The sequence below is a fragment of the Urocitellus parryii genome, chromosome 2 (genome assembly GCF_045843805.1).
Source record: "Urocitellus parryii isolate mUroPar1 chromosome 2, mUroPar1.hap1, whole genome shotgun sequence".
Lineage (NCBI taxonomy): Eukaryota > Metazoa > Chordata > Mammalia > Rodentia > Sciuridae > Urocitellus > Urocitellus parryii.
In genome coordinates, this window is record NC_135532.1 from 107,979,803 (window position 1) to 107,988,623 (window position 8,821).

The 8,821-nt window shown below is 31.5% G+C and overlaps 1 non-coding gene across 1 annotated transcript; it reads right to left on the minus strand.

Moving 5' to 3' along the window:
• Positions 1-1,656: 1,656 nt before the first annotated feature.
• On the minus strand, positions 1,657-1,762 carry LOC113180241 (U6 spliceosomal RNA). The gene has a single exon (XR_003300451.1). It is a non-coding gene; the product is annotated as a U6 spliceosomal RNA (small nuclear RNA).
• Positions 1,763-8,821: the final 7,059 nt, after the last annotated feature.

Here is an 8,821-nt window from a genome sequence, read left to right on the forward strand (position 1 = left end):
ATCAGTTCAAAAATGTCCTATGTCAAATGTATCTACAGTTAGGTCAGTGGACTTTATTGTTTCTCCTTGCAAAATTAGACATTTTAATTTTTTTCGTTGCAATCTATAAATCAATTTCCTTCTTTCTCTGCATCTCTCTCTGCCACCCCCTCTCTTTTCATACCAGCTATGCCTTCCATAATGATATTGATTAGTAATTGTGACAGAGGACATCATGCCCTTGCTCTCATTTGTAGGGGTAAAATGTCCAGTCTTTCACTAAAAATAGAACATGAGCTGGAGTTTTCTTTATATGTTGATGAAACTGCAGTCGGCAATTTTCTGATTTTTTTTTTAAACAATAATGGGTGGGTCTTGGATTTCATTAAGTGCTTTATTTTAATTGATTGGAAAGATTATATGATTTTCCCTTTTAGCATCTAGACATGGTAGATTACATTGACTATTTTTATAGCTTAAGTATTTGGGATAAATCACTCTGGCTCAGTGTGTATAATCTTCTGTACACATTGTTGAATTTAGTTTGCTAACATTTTGTTAAAGGCTTCTGTGTCTATAATCATGAGAGGTATTTGTAAGTGGTTTGCTTTTCTCGTAATTCCTTTATTTGCTTTTGGTATTATGATAATACTGATTTCATAAAATGAGCTGGTAAATATTCTTTCTGCTTCAATTTTCAGGAAGACATTTGGAGAATTTATATTATTTCTGTTTAATATTTTTTAGAACTCAGTGAGATTGTCTAGTTTAGTGGATTTTTTTTGGAAGGACTTTAATCATTGCTTAAGTTTAGTAGATATTGGACTATTTGTATTATCCATTTATCTTTGCATGCATTTTGGTAGTTTGTATCTTTCAAGACATTTGTCTAATTCATCTAAGTTAACAAATTTATGAACATTGAGATCATTAGTATTCTTTCATTAATCTGTCTATGTAATCAGTAACAAAGCTGCTGTTTTCATTTCTATTATTGATAATTTGAGTATTTTCTCTTTGTTGGGTAGTCTAGAAGTTCATAATTTTTTATAGAAATAATTTTCTAAAAGTTTATAAATTTATAAATTTTAATAACTTTTAAAATATGAATATAATCAGCTTTTGGTTTTATTGATATTCTTTTTTGTTTTACTGATTAAAATTTCATCAAGTTCTGCTCTTATTCTTTATTTTTGTCAGGAACATAAGTTGATCATCCCTAGATTTCTAAGATGAAAATTTACATTATTAATTTTGGATTTGTTTACTGTACATTAAATACTATGGTCATGCTTCTAAACACTCTTTCTGCTGCTTACAAATTTTTGGGTAGATTCTATTTTTATTTTTATGCAATTTAAAATTGGTTTTAATTTCTCCTGGGACTTTTTTTAAACATTTGTGTCATTTCATGCTAGTTTGATAATTTCTAAATATCTGAGAATTTTCCAGCTACCATTCTGTTATTGATTTCTAGCTCAATTCACTTGTGGCCTGAAAAGTACTTTGTTTGTTATCTAGTATTTATAAATTCATTAATAATCATGAGCTTTACTGCTCGGAACATGATTTATCTTAGTAAATGTCCTATGCAAGCTCTAGGGAAATATGTATTTTGGTATTATTATTGAAAAAAAGAATTCTGTAAATGTCAATTTGTACCAGTTTTTTGTTTGTTTAAATATGAAATGCTCTCCAAATTTGTGTGTAATCTTGCATTGGGGCACTACTAATTTTCTCTGTATTGTTCTAGTTTTAGTGTATGTGCTGCTAAAGTGAGCACTAGATCCAGCTTAATATTCTCTAAGTGACTTTATGTCCAATGGGTCTGAAAATTATAGATAGCCCATTTTTTCATGTGTGATTGTGAATATTTCTATTTTTCCTTTCAGTTATCTAAGTTTATTCATCATCCGTTTTAATACTCTGTTGTTAGGTGTATATATGTTTAGCATCATTATGCCTTTTTCAAATTTGACCCTTTGTTGTTATACTATGCCTTCTTTTGACCTTAGTAATCTTGCTTATTCTGAAATCTAATATTTGTAAAATCACATACCTTGCATTTTTTAATTAGTTCTAGTGCAATATATATTTCTCCACATCTTTTTTCAAGCCATATACTTGAATGTTTACATTTTAATTGAGTTTCTCTTAGAGAAGATGCAGTTAGGTCTTGTTAATTTTTATCCACCCTGAAAAATCTCTTTATGTTTGTCTCTTCATATATAAAATGTGTATTGATGCAGCTGTATTATACTTAAATATATAGTTTGAACTATTCATTTGTTGAATTCATCCTTTGTTTCTTTACTCTCATTTTACTGCCATCTCTAATTTTAATTGAGCATTTTATTATCCCTTTTTATCTCGTCCATTAGTGCACTGATGATACTTCTTTAAAAAAATTCATTAGTTGCTCTAGACTTTTTATTATGCATTTATAACTAGCACAATTCTACTTTAAAATAACACTATTCCATCTCATGTGTTGCAAAGTTAGCCAATAACTTTTACCTCCAACTCCTTTTGTGGCAGTGCTGTCGTGTTTCACTTATCCACTCTCATGACACCACTCAAGGCATAGGCGAGGTCCTCCGTGTCCATGGATTCTGAACTGCAGATGCAACAATTTTTAAAGAAATTGCTGCAACTCTACTAAACCTGTTCAGACATTTTTCTCATCACCACTCCTTGAACAATATCAGAACAACTATTTACATAGCACTTACATTGCATTGGGTATTATAAGGAACCTAGAAATTATATAAAGTGCATAGAAGGATGTGCATGGGTTATATGCAAATTCTAAATAATTTTAAATAAGAGACATGAGCAGCTGTTGATCGTGATAACTGTGAGGAGTCCCAGATTTATTCCGCTGCAGATTCTAAGGGATACAGATACTAGCCAATATGTAGTTACTTGTATTGATTTAAGTGGTAATCATCTAGAGTGGTTAAGAATGTAAGCTAGGAGATATGATTTACCACTGTTATTACTTCTCCAGGTCTTCTTTCCTTGGTGTACATCCAAGTGTCTGCCCTCTCTCATTTCCTTCTAACTTCTTTACCACTTCTTATAGGCAGTTCTATTGGTGACAGATTCACTTCATTTTGTTTACCTGACAAGTGTTTTTTTCTTCAATTTATGAGGATAATTTCACCAAATATAGAATTTGAGGTTAGTAGTTTTTGTTCTTGATTGTTTTCTTTCCACACTTTAAATGTTTTATTTCACCCTCTTCTGTGTGAGTGATTTCTAGTGAGAAGTGTGCTATAATTCTAGCCTTTTTCCTCTATAAGTAAGATTGCCTTTCCTTCAGCTGCTCTCAAGATTTTTCTCCTATCTGCAATTTAAATTTGATCTCTATTTTACTTAGCTACTTCACTGCTGTGACTGAAGGATGCTACCAGAACACCTGTAGAGGAGGAAATTTTATTTGAGAGTTCACAGTTGCAGAGGTCTTAGTCCATAGAAGGCCAGATTCATTTATCCAGAATTGAGGTGTGGCAGAACATCATGGCTGAAGACAGTGGCAGAGGGAAATAGCTCACCTGGTAATCAGGAAGGAGAGAGAGAGAGAGAGAGAGAGAGAGAGAGAGAGAGAGAGAGAGACACTGTACTCACCAGATACAAACGTATATCCAAAGCTAAGCCCCAATTCCTACCTCCTCCAGCCACACCCTACCACTTCAGTTACCACTCAGTCAATCCCTATCAGGGGATTAAATCACTTATTGGGTCAAGACTCTTAGGAACCAAACATTTCTCCTCTAAACCTTCTTGCATTGTCTTACATGTGAGCTTTGAGGAGACACCTCACATCCAAACCATAACAATCTCTCAATTTAAATATGATCTCAAATTAAATATGAACTATTTTTTTCTTTTTACTTCCTTCTTTCTCCTTTCTCCTCCTCCTCCTCCTCCTCCTCCTCCTCCTCCTCCTCCTCCTTCTCTTTCCTCTTTTGTCATGCTTGGTGTTCTTCTACAATTTTATTTTATTTCATTATTTTAGAAACTTCTTAGTCTTTGTTCCTGCAAATATTTCATTTACTTTCACTTTAAAAAATATTTTGTGGATTTTTATCATTCTTTCAATTAATGGCTTATATGGCATCATCAATTTTGTGAGTAAAATTTTAACATGTGTAACAAAATGTTGAGTATTGAGAATAAAGTATCTATATATCCCAAGTCCTTAAAAATTACTGTTTGCTTTATACTCTTGGGTACTCTTGTACCACTTCATTCTGAGTCTTTCCTTTCTCCATCTGGAATTTTAATTGGCTATGTATTTTTTTTTTATTGAAGGTTGTTCCAAAGATTTTGGATGTTCTATTCTTTGTTTATTTGTATGTCTCTTTCCTCATTTCACTGACCTGTATGAAGGTCTCTGATTTATTCCTCTTTCCTGTCTAGTCTACTGATAAGCCCATTCAAGGTATTCTTCATTTCAGTTGATATATTTCAATTCTTCTCATTTCCCTTTACAATTATTTCTTAGCATTTCTATCTCTCTGCTTACATTATCCATCTGTTCTTGCATGAAGTCATGGATATTTTAATTACAGTTATTTTAAGTTCATCTGATAACGCCAACATCTACATCATATCTGATTCTGGTCCCGCTACTAGATTTCTTGCCTGGTTTTGTAGTTTCGTTGCTAAATTCTGGTGTTTCATTTTATCATTGTTCAAGGTGGTATTTCTATAGAATTCTTCTGTGTCCTGGAGTATGAAAAGCTCACTATACATTTGTTCTGTGTGTGTTTGCTGCTTTTGGGGTCTCCAGGGATTTCTACAGTGCTAAAGTGGTTGCACATTAATTTCTCTGTGGTAATGTCATGCCACAGAGGTAGTGTAAATTTTCACCTCATTTTCTTACATAGTACAAGAGTGAGCTTTATGTTACTTTGTTTAGAAGGCCCAATTTCTCTGCAGCAGTTATAAGAAGTAAGTTTCCCAGGCATGCATATACCCTTATGGGTATGTATCTATTCTATTTTCTTCGAAAAAGGAAAGCTGTTTTTTTGCCATTGTCTCCCTAACTTGTATATTCATCCTCCAGGGCAATAGATTTGCCAGTTTCATCTTTGCGAATTTAAACCTTCCTTTCGTTAGTAGATAATAGAAAAAGTGAAGTGAAAAAGTGCATGTGATGAATTAATTTCAAATATTGGTTGGAATTGACATTAATTGACTAATAAAACTAAGAAAGAACAAGACTGCTTCAATCATTTAGGCATAAAATACTTTTGGATTGGATTAATGACAAACCATTCTTTTCCCTCTTATATACCTAGACCTGAATCCCCTTGACATTATTTGTTAAGCCCAGATTAGCTTTGTTTTTAATGCAGAAATAGCAAATAATCATAGTAAGTTAAGTATGCAAATGTATACGCTTATAAAATGTATACCTCTTCCTAAGGCTGTAGGTAAAGGTGTCTGAGAAACATTTATATGTTTAAAAAAATAGTTCTGCATTTCAAGTAAAATATTGGAAATTACCAATGACTTGCAAAAAATGAGTAAAATTCATTAATGAGTACTTCATTCTTAACCTTTGATGCAGAAAAGGAATTTGTTTTAATTACAGAGCAATTAATAATTATGAATGTATAAATTATTGATCACTAATAAGTATAACAATTACTATATGAAGTAATTTGAAATGTACTTCCATTAAATTATAAACAATGAATTTTCTGACAGTTGAGCATGAGTCATCCTTAAATGTCTTAGGAGAATATTGATCTTGTACTTTAGAAATGCTCTCTTTATAGGCGGCTTCTTATGAATCTTAAAACTCCTAGGAATATTTAGAGCATGCCCTTTTAAATAAAACTTGAAGTAACTTCTCTCTCAAAACAACCTTCTTTAGTATACTTTCTTACTGTTTTATATTTAGGATTGAAGGAAATAGTGTACAAATTGAACTCTCCTTAGTGTAGATTTAAGACTAATTATATATACCCTCTTACCACATATTATATAAACGCAAATTCCAGTAACTGTCTGTCCTTTAACTTGTAATGCAATTAGCAATATTTTAGATTAGATGTTAAATATTTTTAAGTATTGGTTCATTTAGTAACATGTGTTTGAATAAATATTATTGTAATTCTTGTTTTCAAATATTTCTTTCACATAATTTTTCTGTGGCAATATTAATTTATTTTAGATTAATGCAATTCGATATTTGTATTTTAATTAGCATGTATAAATATGATAAACTTGCTTTTAATGGAATAAAGTTAATTTTCTACAGTACATTTTTAAATGATTTTCTTATAAATTTCTTTTAATAATGTACATGGATTTATTATTTTTCTGTACATTTAACTAAAATTTTCTGAAACAATTTTTTTTTTTTGCTGTATATTGACATTGTATGTTATTACACATCTGTAATACCAACAACTCAGGAGGATTCCAAGTTCAAGGCCAGATTCAGCAGCATAGTAGGATTGCTGACAACTTAAAGAGACCCTTTCTCAAAGTAAAAGATAAAATCCCAGAGGCTTGGGAGGCTGAGGCAGGAAGATCACAACTTCAAAGCTAGCTTCAGCAACTTAGCAACGGCCTAAGCAACTTAGTGTGACCCTGTCTCTAAGTAAAATATGGAAAGGACTGGGAGTGTTGCACAGTAATTAAGCGTCCCTAGGTTCAATCCCCAATACCAATAAATAAACAAATATATAAAAGATGAAAGTGCTGAGGTTATAGCTCTGTCTCATTGGCAGAACACTTCTGGGTCCACTCTCCAGTACAAAAAAGAAGAAAATTCAGAATTAATTAAAGCAAAACAAAAATGTAAAATATATTTTATGAGTAACATAAATAGAGTAATATCAGTTACTCCATTAGAAATAAAAATATTTATTTGAAAGCAAACAAAAAAAATGTATGTACATTTGTTAGAATTAGCAGAGATGTACTAGGTTTCTGTAATTTGTTAAGGCATTAACGTGCTATTGTAATTGATTTGTTATTAAAGAAAAACATTATTCTTATGTTATGAAAAGGAATAGGTTGGACATTCTGTATATTCATGTAATAGAGTGTCTTGAAGCTTCACTGTTCTGTGGGTATATGTTAACTAAAGGATTAATCCAGGACATTAGAGAATGTGCTGTAAGAATGTGTTTTAAGCTAACATCCAGGATATTAGCAGATGTGTTTTAAGGATACTTCTTTGGCTGCTTTTCATTTCAAGGACAAAACATTTAAATTGGATTGTATTCTTTAATAAATAAGAGATAGCTATATGTTTAATTGGTTTATGCTGATTGCTTTTATTCTTAACAGTTGAAGAATAAATACCTCTGTGGATTGCAGTCCTCTCAAGGTCTTTTGTTCTCCCTGATGGTGGTGGACTTGAGCTAGGTATGAGGTGGGGCTTGAGTGCTTGGAGAAGCCAAGGCCCCCTAAAAGAGCATATCAGAATGGTGCTAGGCTGTATTACTTCAGAGAGTTTAAATGGAATGTGAATACATTTTAGGCTTCAAGAGCCTTGAGAGAATGTTAACTGTGCTATTAAAAACAAAAGAGAGTGTTCTATTTGTGTTCACAGTTTGCTTATAGGATGTATGTGAATAATAAAAACAGAAGAATCAGATGTTAGTGTGGAAAGTGATAAACAGAATGAAGTCTCTTGGATAAACTACCTAGTGTTTGCGTTTATTTCTGGTTTTAATTCTTTACATTAGCTCATTTTAAAATTTAGATTGTCTTTTCTGGTCATTCTATGTATCCATAACTATCAATGATTTATCTCAAAGAAACATAAATAAAGACTTGAATATAAACACCCAATAGCATTGTCTTAAATGAGTTTTAACAATAGCATATGACAACTTGTTATTATTATATTACTATGATATATAAAGAAGCAATTTCAATTTTGTATCAATAAATAGCTAGCAATTTCTTTGCAGACTGAATATATCATATGAACCATAACTGAAAGAAACTTCGACAAACAATGTTACAGTTTCAAGGTGCACATAGTAACAGGTTTTAACATGATGGATCTTTCTCCAAAGACCTTTATGTTTCAAGTGTTGTTCAATTTTTTCATTTATCATGAAGCAAAATAAACTACTGTGACATGCTTTATGTTTTCTAATATCTTGATGTAAACTGGTTGATAAATGTATTATTTTCTCATAAAGAAGAGAAACCGTGCATGTTTGCAGCTGTGTTACCCACCCTGCACCAAATTGCTTTTTTTGATATATATATATATATATATATATATATATAGTCTTTCTGCAAAGATTCACTGTCTTACATTAAACATGTCCATAAATCTCTTAGTAATTGTGTATTATTTTTCTCCCCCTATATGGTTTACACATTGTATTCAACTTAGAGCTAGTTCAGCTTCCTACAGTGGTAAGGCAGGTTTATGAGATGCTATAAAGCTCAAAGAAGCAAGGCAATTATTGTTAAGCCTTTGTAAGCTGAGAAAATACATTTGCTGCAAACATGGTAGAGAGAGTCATTTCACCAGCTTCAGGTTTCCTTGAGTTTTCATTGATACTGTTTCTCATGGAGCATTGCTAGAATCTTCCTAAAATTTGAAAGGAGACCATAAAAACTGGGAGGTTTTAATAAGTTTTAAAATAATAACTAAAGGGGCATCAGAGACATAAATGATTTTAAAAAGCATGAGTGAATAAAAATTGTGTTTGATTTAATGCTGGTGATCTGAAAAGATATTCTAATGAATCTATGCAGAAGATAATTATAATAAAGTATACATAAAACTCTTATTAAATATAAATCTTCACAGACTAACCAATTTGATGATATTATCATTTTTCTATAT